This window comes from Spermophilus citellus (genome assembly GCF_964194105.1).
Source record: "Spermophilus citellus genome assembly, chromosome: 11".
In the NCBI taxonomy this organism is placed as follows: Eukaryota; Metazoa; Chordata; class Mammalia; order Rodentia; family Sciuridae; genus Spermophilus; species Spermophilus citellus.
In genome coordinates, this window is record NC_138192.1 from 12,080,462 (window position 1) to 12,099,731 (window position 19,270).

A 19,270-nucleotide genomic window follows, 5' to 3' on the forward strand; every position below is an offset into this window, starting at 1 on the left:
TCTTTGAAACTTGACACAATAAAGCACTTCCAAGTTCTATCTCTATGGTTTGTTTCCTATTGATGTAGCCCTAAGCAGAGACCGGTGCAAATCACTTTCATGGAAAGGGGTTGCCAAGCTTCCAAAAAACTACGAGTTTCATGAAATCTCTGCACACATTTTTTCACCCAATCTTGATGACACTTTCAGGTAATGATCAGTACCCCAATTTCACTTGGCTCACCAAATTTCGTTCTTCTAGGTTAAACCATTCGTTGGCAGTTACAGTTTTAATTTTTTAGGTTTCACTCTGTTTTCTCCTATATGGATACATGTATTTGGAACTCTAAATCAAACACGGTTTGTGCTAGCTCTTTGAAACTTGACACAATAAAGTAGTTCCAAGTTCTATCTCTATGGTTTGTTTCTTATTGATGTAGCCCTAAGCAGAGACTTGCACAAATCTCTTTCATGGAAAGGGGTTGCCAAGCTTCCAAAAAACTACGGGTTTCCTGAAATCTCAGCACAGATTTTTTCACCCAATCTTGATGACACTTTCAGGTAATGATCAGTACACCAATCCCACTTGGCTCACCAAATTTCATTCTTCTAGGTTAAACCGTTCGGTGGCAGTAACAGTTTTAATTTTTAGGTTTCACTCTGTTTTCTCCTATATGGATACATGTAGTTGGAACTGTAAATCAAATACGGTTTGTGCTAGCTCTTTGAAACTTGACACAATACAGTAGTTCCAAGTTCTATCTCTATGGTTTGTTTGCTATTGATATAGCCCTAGGCAGAGACCGGCGCAAATCACTTTTTTGGAAAGGGGTTGTAAGATTCCAAAAAACTACGTGTTTCCTGAAATCTCAGCACACATTTTTTCACCCAATCTTGATGACACTTTCAGGTAATGATCAGTACGCCAATCCCACTTGGCTCACCAAATTTCGTTCTTCTAGGTTAAACCATTCGTTGGCAGTAACAGTTTTAATTTTTAGGTTTCTCTCTGTTTTCTCCTATATGGATACATGTAGTTGGAACTGTAAATCAAACATGGTTTGTGCTAGCTCTTTGAAACGTGACACAATAATGTAGTTCCAAGTTGTATCTCTATGGTTTATTTGCTATTGATGTAGCCCTAAGCAGAGACTGGCGCAAATCACTTTCACGGAAAGGGGTTGCCAAGCTTCCAAAAAACTAGGAGTTTTCTGAAATATCAGCACACATTTTTTCACCCAAACTTGATGACACTTTCAGGCAATGATCAGTACCCCAATCCCACTTGGCTCACCAAATTTCGTTCTTCTAGGTTAAACCGTTTGTTGGCAGTAACAGTTTAAATTTTTAGGTTTCTCTCTGTTTTCTCCTATATGGATACATGTTGATGGAACTGTAAATCAAACACGGTTTGTGCTAGCTCTTTGAAACTTGACACAATAATGTAGTTCCAAGTTGTATCTCTATGGTTTGTTTGCTATTGATGTAGCCCTAAGCAGAGACTGGCACAAATCACTTTTTTGGAAAGGGGTTGGAATCTTCCAAAAAACTACGATTTTCCTGAAATCTCAGCACATATTTTTTCACCCAATCTTGATGACACTTTCAGGTAATGATCAGTACCCAATCCCACTTGGCTCAGCAAATTTCGTTCTTCTAGGTTAAACCGTTCGTTGGCAGTAAGAGTTTAAATTTTAGGTTTCACTCTGTTTTCTCCTATATGGATACATGTAGTTGGAATTCTAAATCAAACACGGTTTGTGCTAGCTCTTTGAAACTTGACACAATAAATTAGTTCCAAGTTCTATCTCTATGGTTTGTTTCCTATTGATGTAGCCCTAAGCAGAGACCGGTGCAAATCAGTTTCATGGAAAGGGGTTGCCAAGATTCCAAAAAACTACGAGTTTCCTGAAATATCAGCACATATTTTTTAACCCAATCTTGATGACACTTTCAGGTAATGATCAGTACTCATTTCTACTTGGCTCTCCAAATTTCGTTCTTCTAGGTTATACTGTTCGTTGGCAGTAACAGTTTTAATTTTTATGTTTCACTCTCTTTTCTCCTATTAAAATACATGTAGTTGGAACTCTAAATCAAACACGGTTTGTGCTACCTCTTTGAAACTTGACACAATAAAGAAGTTTCAAGTTCTATCTCTATGGTTTCTTTTCCTATTGATGAAGCCCTAAGCCGAGAATGGCGCAAATCACTTTCACGGAAAGAGGTTGCCAAGCTTCCAAAAAACTACGAGTTTCCTGAAATCTCAGCACACATTTTTTCACCCAATCTTGATGACACTTTCAGGTAATGATCAGTACGCCAATCCCACATGGCTCACCAAATTTCATTCTTCCAGGTTAAACCGTTCGTTGGCAGTAACAGTTTTAATTTTTAGGTTTCACTCTGTTTTCTCCTATATGGATACATGTAGTTGGAACTCTAAATCAAACACGGTTTGTGCTAGCTCTTTGAAACCTGACACAATAAAGTAGTTCCAAATTCTATCTCTATGGCTTGTTTCCTATTGATGTAGCCCTAAGCAGAGACTGGCGCAAATGACTTTCATGAAAAGGGGTTGCCAAGCTTCCAAAAAACTCCGAGTATCCTGAAATATCAGCACACATTTTTTCACCCAATCTTGATGACACTTTCAGTTAATGATCAGTACCCCAATCCCACGTGACCCACCAAATTTCGTTCTTCTAGGATAAACCGTTCGTTGGCAGTAAGAGTTTTAATTTTTAGGTTTCACTCTGTTTTCACCTTATGGATAAATGTAGTTGGAACTGTAAATCAAACACGGTTTGTGCTAGCTCTTTGAAACTTGACACAATAAAGTCGTTCCAAGTTCTATCTCTATGGTTTGTTTCCTATTCATGTAGCCCTAAGCAGAGACTGGCGCAAATCACGTTCATGGTAAGGTGTTTCCAAGTTTCCAAAAAACTACGTGTCCTGAAATCTCAGCACACATTTTTTCACCCAATCTTGATGACACTTTCAGGTAATGATCACTACCCCAATCACACTTGGCTCACCAAATTTCGTTCTTCTAGGTTAAACCGTTCGTTTGCAGTAAGAGTTTTAATTTTTAGTTTTCAATCTGTTTTCTCCTATATGGATACATGTAGTTGGAACTCTAAATCAAACACGGTTTGTGCTAGCTCTTTGAAACTTGACACAATAAAGTAGTTCCAAGTTCTGTCTCTATGTTTTGTTTCCTATTTATGTAGCCCTAAGCAGAGACTGGCGCAAATCCCTTTCATGGAAAGGGGTTTCCAAGCTTCCAAAAAACTACGAGTTTCCTGAAATCTCAGCACACATTTTTTCACCCAATCTTGATGACACTTTCAGGTAATGATCAGTACCCCAAATCCACTTGGCTCAGCAAATTTCTTTTTCTAGGTTAAACCGTTCGATGGCAGTAACAGTTTTAATTTTTAGGTTTCACTCTGTTTTCTCCTATATGGATACATGTAGTTGGAACTCTAAATCAAACACGGTTTGTGCTAGCTCTTTGAAACTTGACACAATAAAGTAGTTCCAAGTTCTATCTCTATGGTTTGTTTCCTATTGATGTAGCCCTAATCAGAGACCGGCGCAAATCACTTTCATGGAAAGGGGATGCCAAGCTTCCAAAAAACTACGAGTTTCCTGAAATCTCAGCCCACATTTTTTCACCCAACTTGATGACACTTTCAGGTAATTGTCAGTACCCCAATCCCACTTGGCTCACCAAATTTCGTTCTTCTAGGTTAAACCGTTCATTGGCAGTAACAGTTTTAATTTTTAGGTTTCACTCTGTTTTCTCCTGTATGGATACATGTAGTTGGAACTCTAAATCAAACACGGTTTGTGCTAGCTCTTTGAAACTTGACACAATAAAGTAGTTCCAAGTTTTATCTCTATGGTTTGTTTCCTATTGATGTAGACCTAAGCAGACACCAGCGCAAATCACTTACATGGAAAGGGGTTGCCAAGCTTCCAAAAAACTACGAGATTCGTGAAATCTCAGCACACATTTTTCACCCAATCTTGATGACACTTTCAGGTAATGATCAGTACCGCAATCCCACTTGGCTCACCAAATTTCGTTCTTCTAGGTTAAACAGTTCGTTGGCAGTAACAGTTTTAATTTTATGTTTCACTCTGCTTTCTCCTATATGGATACATGTAATTGGAACTCCAAATCAAACACGGTTTTTGCTAGCTCTTTTACCTTGACACAATAAAGTAGTTCCAAGTTCTATCTCTGTGGTTTGTTTCCTATTGAAGGAGCCCTAAGCAGAGACCGGCGCAAATCACTTTCATGGAAAAGGGTAGCCAAGCTTCCAAGAAACTACGAGTTTCCTGAAATCTCAGCAAACATTTTTTTACCCAATCCTGATGACACTTTCAGGTAATGATCAGTACCCCAATCCCACTTGGGTCACAAAATTTCGTTCCTCTAGGTTAAACCGTTCGTTGGCAGTAACAGTTTTAATTTATAGGTTTCACTCTGTTTTCTCCTATATGGATACATGTAGTTGGAACTCTAAATCAAACACGGTTTGTGCTAGCTCTTTGAAACTTGACACAATAAAGTGGTTCCAAGTCTTATCTCTATGGTTTGTTTCCTATTGATGTAGACCTAAGCAGAGACCAGCGCAAATCACTTATATGGAAAGGGGTTGCCAAGCTTCCAAAAAACTACGAGTTTCGTGAAAAATCAGCACACATTTTTCACCCAATCTTGATGACACTTTCAGGTAATGATCAGTACCGCAATCCCACTTGACTCACCAAATTTCATTCTTCTAGGTTAAACCGTTCGTTGGCAGTAACAGTTTAAATTTTATGTTTCACTCTGCTTTCTCCTATATGGATATATGTAGTTGGAACTCCAAATCAAACACGGTTTGTGCTAGCTCTTTTACCTTGACACAATAAAGTAGTTCCAAGTTCTATTTCTACGGTTTGTTTCCTATTGAGGTAGCCCTAATCATAGACCGGCGCAAATCACTTTCACGGAAAGGGGTTGCCAAGCTTCCAAAAAACTACGAGTTTCCTGAATCTCAGCACACATTTTTTCACACAATCTTGATGACACTTTCAGGTAATGATCAGTACCCCAATCTCACTTGGCTCCCCAAATTTCGTTCTTCTAGGTTAAACCGTTTGTTGGCAGTACGAATTTTAATTTTTAGGTTTCACTCTGTTTTCTCCTATATGGATACATGTATTTGGAACTCTAAATCAAACACGGTTTGTGCTAGCTCTTTGAAACTTGACACAATAAAGTAGTTCCAAGTTCTATCTCTATGGTTTGTTTCTTATTGATGTAGCCCTAAGCAGAGACCACCGCAAATCACTTTCATGGAAATGGGTTGCCAAGCTCCCAAAAAACTACGAGTTTCCAGAAATCTCAGCACACATTTTTTCACCCAATCTTGATGACACTTTCAGGTAATGATCAGTACGCCAATCCCACTAGGCTCACCTAATTTTGTTCTTCTAGGTTAAACCGTTGGATGGCAGTAACAGTTTTAAATTTTATCTTTCACTCTGTTTTCTCCTATATGGATACATGTAGTTGGAACTCTAAATCAAACACGGTTTGTGCTAGCTCTTTGAAACTTGACACAATAAAGTAGTTCCAAGTTCTATCTCTATGGTTTGTTTCCTATTGATGTAGCCCTAAGCAGAGACCAGCGGAAACCACTATCATGGAAATGGGATGCCAAGCTTCCAAAAAACTACGAGTTTCCTGAAATCTCACCCCACATTTTTTCACCCAATCTTGATGACACTTTCAGGTAATGATCAGTACCCCAATCCCACATGGCTCAGCAAATTTCGTTCTTCCAGGTTAAACCGTTGGATGGCAGTAACAGTTTTAATTTTTAGGTTTCACTCTGTTTTCTCCTATATGGATACATGTAGTTGGAACTCTAAATCAAACACGGTTTGTGCTAGCTCTTTGAACCTTGACACAATAAAGTAGTTCCAAGTTCTATCTCTATGGTTTGTTTCCTATTGATGTAGCCCTAAGCAGAGACCACCGCAAATCACTTTCATATAAAGGGGTTGAAAGCTTCCAAAAAACTACGAGTTTCCTGAAATCTCAGCACACATTTTTTCACCCAATATTGATGACACTTTCAGATAATGATCAGTACCCCAATTCCATTTGGCTCACCAAATTTCGTTCTTCTAGGTTAAACCGTTCGTTGGCAGTAACAGTTTTAATTTTTCGGTTTCACTGTGTTTTCTCCTATATGGATACATGTAGTTGGAACTCTAAATCAAACACGGTTTGTGCTAGCTCTTTGAAACTTGACACAATAAAGTAGTTCCAAGTTCTGTCTCTATGGTTTGTTTCCTATTGATGTAGCCCTAATCAGAGACCGGCGCAAATCACTCTCACGGAAAGGGGTTGCCAAGCTTCCAAAAAACTACGAGTTTCCTGAAATATCCGCACACATTTTTTCACCCAATATTGATGACACTTTCAGGTAATGATCAGTACCCCAATCCCACTTGGCTCACCAAATTTCGTTCTTCTAGGTTAAACCATTCGTTGGCAGTAACAGTTTTAAATTTTTAGGTTTCACTCTGTTTTCTCCTATATGGATACATGTAGTTGGAACTCTAAATGAAACACGGTTTGTGGTAGCTCTTTGAAACTTGACACAATAAAGTAGTTCCAAGTTCTATCTCTATGGTTTGTTTCCTATTGATGTAGCCCTAAGCAGCGACCGGCGCAAATCACTTTCATGGAAAGGGGTTGCCAAACTTCCAAAAAACTACGAGTTTCCTGAAATCTCAGCACACATTTTTTCACCCAATATTGATGACACTTTCAGGTAATGGTCAGTACCCCAATCCCACTTGGCTCACCAAATTTCGTTCTTCTAGGTTAAACCGTTCGTTGGCAGTAACAGTTTTAATTTTTAGGTTTCACTCTGTTTTCTCCTGTATGGATACATGTAGTTGGAACTCTAAATCAAACACGGTTTGTGCTAGTTCTTTGAAACTTGACACAATAAAGTAGTTCCAAGTTCTATTTCTACGGTTTTTTTCCTATTGATGTAGCCCTAAGCAGAGACCGGCGGAAACCACTATCATGGAAAGGGGATGCCAAGCTTCCAAAAAACTACGAGTTTCCTGAAATCTCAGCACACATTTTTTCACCGAATCTTGATGACACTTTCAGGTAAGGATCAGTACCCCAATCCCACTTGGCTCACCAATTCTCGTTCTTCTAGGTTAAACCGTTCGTTGGCAGTAACAGTTTTAATTTTTAGGTTTCACTCTGTTTTCTCCTATATGGATACATGTAGTTGGAACTCTAAATCCAACACGATTTGTGCTAGCTCTTTGAAAATTGACACAATAAAGTAGTTCCAAGTTCTATCTCTATGGTATGTTTCCTATTGATGTATCCCTAAGCAGAGACCGGCGCAAATCACTTTCATGGAAAGGGGTTGCCAAGCTTCCAAAAAACTACGAGTTTCCTGAAATCTCAGCACACATTTTTTCACCCAATCTTGATGACACTTTCAGGTAATGATCAGTACCCCAAATCCACTTGATTCACCAAATTTCGTTCTTCTTGGTTAAACCGTTTGATGGCAGTAACAGTTTTAATTTTTAGGTTTCACTCTGTTTTCTCCTACATGGATACATGTAGTCGGAACTCTAAATCAAACACGGTTTGTGCTAGCTCTTTGAAACTTGACACAATAAAGTAGTTCCAAGTTCTATCTCTATGGTTTGTTTCCTATTTATGTAGCCCTAAGCAGAGACCGGCGCAAATCACTTTCATGGAAAGGGGTTGCCAAGCTTCCAAAAAACTACGAGTTTCCTGAAATCTAACCCCAAATTTTTTCACCCAATCTTGATGACACTTTCAGGTAATGCTCATACCCCAATTTCACTTGGCTCACCAAATTTCATTCTTCTAGGTTAAACCGTTCATTGGCAGTAACAGTTTTAATTTTTAGGTTTCACTCTGTTTTCTCCTATATGGATACCTGTACTTGGAACTCTAAATCAAACACGGTTTGTGCTAGCTGTTTGAAACTTGACACAATAAAGTAGTCCCAAGTTCTATCTCTATGGTTTGTTTCCTATTGATGTAGCCCTAAGCAGAGAGCGGCGCAAATCACTTTCACGGAAAGGGGTTGCCAAGCTTCCAAAAAACTACGAGTTTTCTGAAATCTCAGCACATATTTTTTCACACAATCTTGATGACACTTTCAGGTAATGGTCAGTACCCCAATCCCACTTGGCTCACCAAATTTCGTTCTTCTAGATTAAACCGTTCGTTGGCAGTAAGAGTTTTAATTTTTATCTTTCACTCTGTTTTCTCCTATATGGATACATGTAGTTGGAACTCTAAATCAAACACGGTTTGTGCTAGCTGTTTGAAACATGACACAATAAAGTAGTTCCAAGTTCGACCTCTATGGTTTGTTTCCTATTGATGTAGCCCTAAGCAGAGACCACCGCAAATCACTTTCATGGAAATGGGTTGCCAAGCTTCCAAAATACTACGAGTTTCCTGAAATCTCATCACACATTTTTTCACCCAATCTTGATGACACTTTCAGTTAATTGTCAGTACCCCAATCCTACTTGGCTCACCAAATTTCGTTCTTCTAGGTTAAACCGTTCATTGGCAGTAACAGTTTTAATTTTTAGGTTTCACTCTGTTTTCTCCTATATGGATACATGTAGTTGGAACTCTAAATCAAATACGGTTTGTGCTAGCTCTTTGAAACTTGACACAATAAAGTAGTTCCAAGTTCTATCTCTATGGTTTGTTTCTTATTGATGTAGCCCTAAGCAGAAACCACCGCAAATCACTTTCATGGAAAGGGGTTGAAAGCTTCCAAAAAACTACGAGTTTCCTGAAATCTCAGCACACATTTTTTCACCCAATATTGATGAAACTTTCAGGTAATGATCAGGACCCCAATCCCATTTGGCTCACCAAATTTCGTTCTTCTAGGTTAAACAGTTCGTTGGCAGTAACAGTTTTAATTTTTCGTTTCACTCTGTTTTCTCCTATATGGATACATGTAGTTGGAACTCTAAATCAAACACAGTTGTGCTAGCTCTTTGAAACTTGACACTATAAAGTAGTCCCAAGATCTATCTCTCTGGTTTGTTTCCTATTGATGTAGCCCTAAGCAGAGACTGGCGCAAATCACTTTCACGGAAAGGGGTAGCCAAGCTTCCAAAAAACTACGAGTTTCCTGAATCTCAGCACACATTTTTTCACACAATCTTGATGACACTTTCAGGTAATGATCAGTACCCCAATCTCACTTGCATCACCAAATTTCGTTCTTCTAGGTTAAACCGTTTGTTGGCAGTATGAGTTTTAATTTTTGTTTCACTCTGTTTTCTCCTATATGGATACATGTAGTTGGAACTCTAAATCAAACATGGTTTGTGCTAGCTCTTTGAAACTTGACACAATAAAGTAGTTCCAAGTTCTATATCTATGGATTGTTTCTTATTGATGTAGCCCTAAGCAGAGACCACCGCAAATCACTTTCATGGAAATGGGTTGCCAATCTTCCAAAAAAAACTACGAGTTTCCTCAAATCTCAGCACACATTTTTTCACCCAATCTTGATGACACTTTCAGGTAATGATCAGTACCCCAATCCCACATGGCTCACCAAATTTCGTTCTTCTAGGTTAAACCGTTCGATGGCAGTAACAGTTTTAATTTTTAGGTTTCACTCTGTTTTCTCCTAATTAATACATGTTTTAGGAACTCTAAATCAAACACGGTTTGTGCTAGCTCTTTGAAACTTGACACAATAAAGTAGTTCAAAGTTCTGTCTCTATGGTTTGTTTCCTATTGATGTAGCCCTAAGCAGAGACCTGCGCAAATCCCTTTCATGGAAAGGGGTTGCCAAGCTTCCAAAAAAGTAAGAGTTTCCTGAAATCTCAGCACACATTTTTTCACCCAATCTTGATGACACTTTCAGGTAAGGATCAGTACCCCAATCCCACTTGGCTGACCAATTTTCGTTCTTCTAGGTTAAACCGTTCGTTGGCAGTAACAGTTTTCATTTTTAGGTTTCACTCTGTTTTCTCCTATATGGATACATGTACTTGGAACTCTAAATCAAACACGGTTTGTGCTAGCTCTTTGAAACATGACACAATAATGTAGTTCCAAGTTCTGTCTCTATGGTTTGTTTCCTATTGATGTAGCCCTAAGCAGAGACCGGCGCAAATCACTCTCACGGAAAGGGGTTGCCAAGCTTCCAAAAAACTACGAGTTTCCTGAAATCTCAGCCCACATTTTTTCACCCAATCTTGATGACACTTTCAGGTAATGATCAGTACCCCAAATCCACTTGGCTCAGCAAATTTCGTTCTTCTAGGTTAAACCGTTCGATGGCAGTAACAGTTTTAATTTTTAGGTTTCACTCTGTTTTCTCCTATATGGATACATGTAGTTGGAACTCTAAATCAAACACGGTTTGTGCTAGCTCTTTGAAACTTGACACAATAAAGTAGTTCAAAGTTCTATCTCTATGGATTTTTTCTTATTGATGTAGCCCTAAGCAGAGACCACCGCAAATCACTTTCATGGAAATGGGTTGCCAAGCTTCCAAAAAACTACGAGTTACTTGAAATATCAGCACACATTTTTTCACCCAAACTTGATGACACTTTCAGGTAATGATCAGTACCCCAATCCCACATGGCTCACCAAATTTCGTTCTTCTAGGTTAAACCGTTCGATGGAAGTAACAGTTTTAATTTTTAGGTTTCACTCTGTTTTCTCCTAATGGATACATGTTTTAGGAACTCTAAATCAAACACGGTTTGTGCTAGCTCTTTGAAACTTGACACAATAAAGTAGTTCAAAGTTCTGTCTCTATGGTTTGTTTCCTATTGATGTATCCCTAAGCAGAGACCGGCGCAAATCACTTTCATGGAAAGGGGTTGCCAAGCTTCCAAAAAAGTAAGAGTTTCCTGAAATCTCAGCACACATTTTTTCACCCAATCTTGATGACACTTTCAGGTAATGATCAGTACCCCAAATCCACTTGGCTAAGCAAATTTCATTCTTCCAGGTTAAACCGTTCGATGGCAGTAACAGTTTTAATTTTTAGGTTTCACTCTGTTTTCTCCTATATGGATACATGTAGTTGGAACTCTAAATGCAACACGGTTTGTGCTAGCTCTTTGAAACTTGACACAATAAAGTAGTTCAAAGTTCTGTCTCTATGGTTTGTTTCCTATTGATGTATCCCTAAGCAGAGACCGGCGCAAATCACTTTCATGGAAAGGGGTTGCCAAGCTTCCAAAAAACTACGAGTTTCCTGAAATCTCCGCACGCATTTTTTCACCCAATATTGATGACACTTTCAGGTAATGATCAGTACCCCAATCCCACTTGGCTCACCAAATTTTGTTCTTCTAGGTTAAACCGTTCATTGGCAGTAACAGTTTTAATTTTTAGGTTTCACTCTGTTTTCTCCTTTATGGATACATGTAGTTGGAACTCTAAATCAAACACAGTTTGTGCTAGCTCTTTGAAACTTGACACAATAAAGTAGTTCCAAGTTCTACCTCTATGGTTTGTTTCCTATTGATGTAGCCCTAAGCAGAGACCACCGCAAATCACTTTCATGAAAAGGGGTTGAAAGTTTCCAAAAAACTACCAGTTTCCTGAAATCTCAGCACACATTTTTTCACCCAATATTGATGACACTTTCAGGTAATGATCAGTACCCCAATCCCACTTGGCTCACCAAATTTCGTTCTTCTAGATTAAACCGTTCGTTGGCAGTAAGAGTTTTAATTTTTATCTTTCACTCTGTTTTCTCCTATATGGATACATGTAGTTGCAACTCTAAATCAAACACGGTTTGTGCTAGCTCTTTGAAACTTGACACAATAAAGTAGTTCCAAGTTCTGTCTCTATGGTTTGTTTCCTATTGATGTAGCCCTAAGCAGAGACCGGCGCAAATCACTTTCATGGAAAGGGGTTGCCAAGCTTCCAAAAAACTACGAGTTTCCTGAAATCTCAGCACAGATTTTTTCACCCAATCTTGATGACACTTTCAGATAATGATCAGTACCCCAAATCCACTTGGCTCAGCAAATTTCGTTCTTCTAGGTTAAACCGTTCGATGGCAGTAACAGTTTTAATTTTTAGGTTTCACTCTGTTTTCTCCTATATGGATACATGTAGTTGGAACTCTAAATCAAACACGGTTTGTGCTAGCTCTTTGAAACTTGACACAATAAAGTAGTTCCAAGTTCTAATCCCTAAGGTTTGCATCCTATTGAGGTAGCCCTAATCAGAGACCGGCGAAAATCACTTTCATGGAAAGGGGTTGCCAAGCTTCCAAAAAACTACGAGTTTCCTGAAATCTCAGCACAGATTTTTTCACCCAATCTTGATGACACTTTCAGATAATGATCAGTACCCCAAATCCACTTGGCTCAGCAAATTTCGTTCTTCTAGGTTAAACCGTTCGATGGCAGTAACAGTTTTAATTTTTAGGTTTCACTCTGTTTTCTCCTATATGGATACATGTAGTTGGAACTCTAAATCAAACACGGTTTGTGCTAGCTCTTTGAAACTTGACACAATAAAGTAGTTCCAAGTTCTAATCCCTAAGGTTTGCATCCTATTGAGGTAGCCCTAATCAGAGACCGGCGAAAATCACTTTCATGGAAAGGGGTTGCCAAGCTTCCAAAAAACTACGAGTTTCCTGAAATCTCAGCCCATATTTTTTCACCCAATATTGATGACACTTTCAGGTAATGATGAGTACCCCAATCCCATTTGGCTCACCAAATTTCGTTCTTCTAGGTTAAACCGTTCGTTGGCAGTAACAGTTTTAATTTTTAGGTTTCACTCTGTTTTCTCCTATATGGATACATGTAGTTGGAACTCTAAATCAAACACGGTTTGGCTAGCTCTTTGAAACTTGACACAATAAAGTAGTCCCAAGATCTATCTCTATGGTTTGTTTCCTATTGATGTAGCCCTAAGCAGAGACCGGCGCAAATCACTTTCACGGAAAGGGGTTGCCAAGCTTCCAAAAAACTACGATTTTCCTGAAATCTCAGCACACATTTTTTCACCCAATCTTGATGACACTTTCAGGTAATGATCAGTACCCCAATCCCACTTGGCTCACCAAATTTCGTTCTTCTAGGTTAAAACGTTCGTTGGCAGTAAGAGTTTTAATTTTGATCTTTCACTCTGTTTTCTCCTATATGGATACATGTAGTTGGAACTCTAAATCAAACACGGTTTGTGTTAGCTCTTTGAAACTTGACACAATAAAGTAGTTCCAAGTTCTATTTCTAAGGTTTGTTTCTTATTGATGTAGCCCTAAGCAGAGACCGGCGGAAACCACTAACATGGAAAGGGGATGCCAAGCTATCAAAAAACTACCAGTTTCCTGAAATCACAGCACACATTTTTTCACCGAATCTTGATGACACTTCTAGGTAAGGATCAGTACCCCAATCCCACTTGGCTCACCAATTCTCATTCTTCTAGGTTAAACCGTTCGTTGGCAGTAACAGTTTTAATTTTTAGGTTTCACTCTTTTTCTCCTATATGGATACATGTAGTTGGAACTCTAAATCAAACACGGTTTGTGCTACCTCTTTTAAACTTGACACAATAAAGTAGTTCCCACTTCTATCTCTATGGTTTGTTTCCTATTGATGTAGCCCTAATCAGAGACCGGCGCAAATCACTTACATGAAAAGGGGTTGCCAAGCTTCCAAAAAACTACGAGTTTCCTGAAATCTCAGCACACATTTTTTCACCCAATCTTGATGACACTTTCAGGTAATGATCACTACCCCAATCCCACTTGGCTCACCAAATTTCATTCTTCTAGGTTAAACCGTTCGGTGGCAGTAACAGTTTTAATATTTAGGTTTCCCTCTGTTTTCTCCTATATGGAAACATGTAGTTGGAACTCTAAATCAAACACTTTTTGTGCTAGCTCTTTGAAACTTGACACAATAAAGTAGTTCCAAGTTCTAACTCTATGGTTTGTTTCCTATTCATGTAGCCCTAAGCACAGACCAGCACAAATCACTTTCATGGAAAGGGGTTGCCAAGCTTCCAAAAAACTACGAGTTTCCTGAAATTTCAGCACACATTTTTTCACCCAATCTTGATGACACTTTCAGGTAATGATCAGTACCCCAATCCCACTTGGCTCATCAAATTTCGTTCTTCTAGGTTAAACCGTTCTTTGGCAGTAACAGTTATAATTTTTAGGTTTCACTCTGTTTTCTCCTATATGGACACATGTAGTTGGAACTCTAAATCAAACACGGTCTGTGCTAGCTCTTTGAAACTTGACACAATACAGTAGTTCCAAGTTCTATCTCTATGGTTTGTTTCCTATTGATGTAGCCCTTAGCAGAGACCGGCGCAAATCACTTTCATGGAAAGGGGTTGCCAAGCTTCCAAAATACTAGGAGTTTCCTGAAATCTCAGCACACATTTTTTCACCCAATCTTGATGACACTTTCAGGTAATGATCAGTACTCCAATCCCACTTGGCTCACCAATTTTCGTTCTTCTATGTTAAACCGTTCGTTGGCAGTAACAGTTTTAATTTTTAGGTTTCACTCTGTTTTCTCCTATATGGATACATGTAGTTGGAACTCTAAATGAAACACGGTTTGTGCTAGCTCTTTGAAACTTGACACAATAAAGTAGTTCCAAGTTCTATTTCTACGGTTTGTTTCCTATTGATGTAGCCCTAAGCAGAGACCGGCGGAAACCACTAACATGGAAAGGGGATGCCAAGCTTCCAAAAAACTACGAGTTTCCTGAAATCTCAGCACATATTTTTTCACCGAATCTTGATGACACTTTCAGGTAAGGATCAGTACCCCAATCCCACTTGGCTCACCAATTCTCATTCTTCTAGGTTAAACCGTTCGTTGGCAGTAACAGTTTTAATTTTTAGGCTTCACTCTGTTTTCTCCTATATGGATACATGTATTTGGAACTCTAAATCAAACACGGTTTGTGCTAGCTCTTTGAAAGTTGACACAATAAAGTAGTTCCAAGTTCTATCTCTATGGTTTGTTTCCTATTCATGTAGCCCTAAGCAGATACCAGCGCAATACACTTTCATGGAAAGGGGTTGCCAAGCTACCAAAAAACTACGAGTTTCCTGAAATCTCAGCACACATTTTTTCACCCAATCTTGATGACACTTTCAGGTAATGATCAGTACCCCAAACCCACTTGGCTCACCAAATTTCGTTCTTCTAGGTAAAACCATTCGTTGGCAGTAACAGTTTTAATTTTTAGGTTTCACTTTTTTTTCTCCTATATGGATACATGTAGTTGGAACTCTAAATCAAACACAGTTTGTGCTAGCTCTTTGAAACTTGACACAATAAAGTAGTTCCAAGTTCTATCTCTATGGTTTGTTTCCTATTCATGTAGCCCTAAGCAGAGACCAGCGCAATACACTTTCATGGAAAGGGGTTGCCAAGCTACCAAAAAACTACGAGTTTCCTGAAATCTCAGCACACATTTTTTCACCCAATCTTGATGACACTTTCAGGTAATGATCAGTACCGCAATCCCACTTGGCTCACCAAATTTCGATCTTCTAGGTAAAACCATTCGTTGGCAGTAACAGTTTTAATTTTTAGGTTTCATATTTTTTTCTCCTATATGGATACACGTAGTTGGAACTCTAAATCAAACACGGTTTGTGCTAGCTCTTTGAAACTTGACACCATAAAGTAGTTCCAAATTCTATCTCTATGGTTTGTTTCCTATTGATGTAGCCCTAAGCAGAGACTGGCGCAAATCACTTTCATGGAAAGGGGTTGCCAAGCTTCCAAAAAACTACGAGTTTCCTGAAATCTCAGCACACATTTTTTCACCCAATCTTGATGACACTTTCAGGTAATGATCAGTACCCCAACCCCACTTGGCTCACCAAATTTCGTTCTTCCAGGTTAAACGGTTCGTTGGCAGTAACAGTTTTAATTTTTAGGTTTCACTCTGTTTTCTCCTATAAGGATACATGTAGTTGGAACTCTAAATCAAACACGGTTTGTGCTAGCTCTTTGAAACTTGACACAATAAAGTAGTACCAAGTTCTATCTCTATGGATTGTTTCTTATTGATGTAGCCCTAAGCAGAGACCACCGCAAATCACTTTCATGGAAATGTGTTGCCAAGCTTCCAAAAAACTACGAGTTTCCTGAAATCTCAGCACACATTTTTTCACCCAATCTTGATGACACTTTCAGGTAATGATCAGTACCCCAATCCCACATGGCTCACCAAATTTCGTTCTTCTAGGTTAAACCGTTCGATGGCATTAACAGTTTTAATTTTTAGGTTTCACTCTGTTTTCTCCTAATGGATACATGTTTTAGGAACTATAAATCAAACACGGTTTGTGCTAGCTCTTTGAAACTTGACACAATAAAGTAGTTCAAAGTTCTGTCTCTATGGTTTGTTTCCTATTGATGTAGCCCTAAGCAGAGACCGGCGCAAATCACTTTCATGGAAAGGGGTTGCCAAGCTTCCAAAAAAGTAAGAGTTTCCTGAAATCTCAGCACACATTTTTTCACCCAATCTTGATGACAATTTCAGGTAAGGATGAGTACCCCAATCCCACTTGGCTCACCAATTTTCGTTCTTCTAGGTTAAACCGTTCGTTGGCAGTAACAGTATTCATTTTTAGGTTTCACTCTGTTTTCTCCTATATGGATACATGTAGTTGGAACTCTAAATCAAACACGGTTTGTGCTAGCTCTTTGAAACTTGACACAATAAAGTAGTTCCAAGTTCTGTTTCTATGGTTTGCTTCCTATTGATGTAGCCCTAAGCAGAGACCGGCGCAAATCACTTTCATGGAAAGGGGTTGAAAAGCTTCTAGAAAACTACGAGTTTCCTGAAATCTCAGCACACATTTTTTCACCCAATCTTGATGACATTTTCAGGTAATGATCAGTAGCCCAAATCCACTTGGCTCACCAAATTTCGTTCTTCTTGGTTAAACCGTTTGTTGGCAGTACGAGTTTTAATTTTTAGGTTTCACTCTGTTTTCTCCTATATGGATACATGTAGTTGGAACTCTAAATAAAACACAGTTTGTGCTAGCTCTTTGAAACTTGACACAATAAAGTAGTTACAAGTTCTATCTCTATGGATTGTTTCTTATTGATGTATCCCTAAGCAGAGACCACCGCAAATCACTTTCATAGAAATGGGTTGCCAAGCTTCCAAAAAACTACGATATCCTGAAATATCAGCACACATTTTTTCACCCAATCTTGATGACACTTTCAGGTAATGATCAGTACCCCAATCCCACATGGCTCAATAAATTTCGTTCTTCTAGTTTAAACCGTTCATTGGCAGTAACAGTTTTAATTTTTAGGTTTCACTCTGTTTTCTCCTATATGGATACATGTAGTTGGAACTCTAAATCAAACACGGTTTGTGCTAGCTCTTTGAAACTTGTCACAATAAAGTAGTTACAAGTTCTATCTCTATGGATTGTTTCTTATTGATGTATCCCTAAGCAGAGTCCACCGCAAATCACTTTCATGGTAAGGGGTTGAAAGTTTCCAAAAAACTACCAGTTTCCTGAAATCTCAGCACACATTTTTTCACCCAATATTGATGACACTTCCAGGTAATGATCAGTACCCCAATACCATTTGGCTCACCAAATTTCGTTCTTCTAGGTTAAACCGTTCGTTGGCAGTAACAGTTTTAATTTTTCGGTTTCACTCTGTTTTCTCCTTTATGGATACATGTAGTTGGAACTCTAAATGAAACACGGTTTGTGCTAGCTCTTTGAACCTTGACACAATAAAGTAGTTCCAAGTTCTATCTCTATGGTTTGTTTCCTATTGATGTAGCCCTAAGCAGAGACCAGCGCAAATCCCTTTCATGGAAAGGGGTTGCCAAGCTTCCAAAAAACTACGAGTTTCCTGAAATCTCCGCACACATTTTTTCACCCAATATTGATGACACTTTCAGGTAATGATCAGTACCCCAATCCCACTTGGCTCACCAAATTTCGTTCTTCTAGGTTAAACCATTCGTTGGCAGTAACAGTTTTAATTTTTTAGGTTTCACTCTGTTTTCTCCTATATGGATACATGTAGTTGGAACTCTAAATGAAACACGGTTTGTGCTAGCTCTTTGAAACTTGACACAATAAAGTAGTTCCAAGTTCTATCTCTATGGTTTGTTTCCTATTGATGTAGCCCTAAGCAGAGACCGGCGCAAATCACTTTCATGGAAAGGGGTTGCCAATCTTCCAAAAAACTACGAGTTTCCTGAAATCTCAGCACAGATTTTTTCACCCAATCTTGATGACACTTTCAGGTAATGGTCAGTACCCCAATCCCACTTGGCTCACCAAATTTCGTTCTTCTAGGTTAAACCGTTCGTTGGCAGTAACAGTTTTAATGTTTCGGTTTCACTATGTTTTCTCCTATATGGATACATGTAGTTGGAACTCTAAATCAAACACGGTTTGTGCTAGTTCTTTGAAACTTGACACAATAAAGTAGTTCCAAGGTCTATTTCTACGGTTTTTTTCCTATTGATGTAGCCCTAAGCAGAGACCGGCGGAAACCACTATCATGGAAAGGGGATGCCAAGCTTCCAAAAAACTACGAGTTTCCTGAAATCTCAGCACACATTTTTTCACCGAATCTTGATGACACTTTCAGGTAAGGATCAGTACCCCAATCCCACTTGGCTCACCAATTCTCGTTCTTCTAGGTTAAACCGTTCGTTGGCAGTAACAGTTTTAATTTTTAGGTTTCACTCTGTTTTCTCCTATATGGATACATGTAGTTGGAACTCTAAATCCAACACGATTTGTGCTAGCTCTTTGAAACTTGGCACAATAAAGTCGTTCCAAGTTCTATCTTTATGGTTTGTTTCCTATTGATGTATCCCTAAGCAGAGACCGGCGCAAATCACTTTCATGGAAAGGGGTTGCCAAGCTTCCAAAAAACTACGAGTTTCCTGAAATCTCAGCACACATTTTTTCACCCAATCTTGATGACACTTTCAGGTAATGATCAGTACCCCAAATCCACTTGATTCACCAAATTTCGTTCTTCTTGGATAACCGTTTGATGGCAGTAACAGTTTTAATTTTTAGGTTTCATATTTTTTTCTCCTATATGGATACACGTAGTTGGAACTCTAAATCAAACACGGTTTGTGCTAGCTCTTTGAAACTTGACACAATAAAGTAGTTCCAAATTCTATCTCTAT